Raw genomic sequence first — 466 nt, forward strand, 5'->3', positions numbered from 1 at the left:
AAATTATGAAGTCTGCTTATTTCTATAATCTAATTCAAAAAGTGGAACAAACATTGAATTGCATTACACAAAGAGAAACATATTTCAGTATTTATTTCTGGTCATTTTCGTTAAGCAGGCTGTTCACAGATTGTTGTATTAAAGCATATACATGGAAAATTCATTGGAAAAAATGCGCTTAAAAATTATCAAACAGCCACAAGGTTAGCCACATACTTAAGAAGACTGTCAAGTTAAGCCAAGTTTTACACAGCATGGACTGACATGTAGCCAGCGCTTCAAGAAAACATCACATACAGACATATCCAGGAAATGGCCAAAGGTCATACGCCTTGTGTTTAGCCACTCCTGATCCGGAAATGTAAGCCCTTTCTCCCAACAATTCAAGGGGGGATTACAGTGCCTTATTACCATCTCCATGTGTTTTGTGGACCAACCTTTGTTAGACCCCTGACTCACTGAGCGA

Source organism: Fundulus heteroclitus, unplaced genomic scaffold (assembly GCF_011125445.2).
Source record: "Fundulus heteroclitus isolate FHET01 unplaced genomic scaffold, MU-UCD_Fhet_4.1 scaffold_51, whole genome shotgun sequence".
NCBI classification, from domain to species: domain Eukaryota; kingdom Metazoa; phylum Chordata; class Actinopteri; order Cyprinodontiformes; family Fundulidae; genus Fundulus; species Fundulus heteroclitus.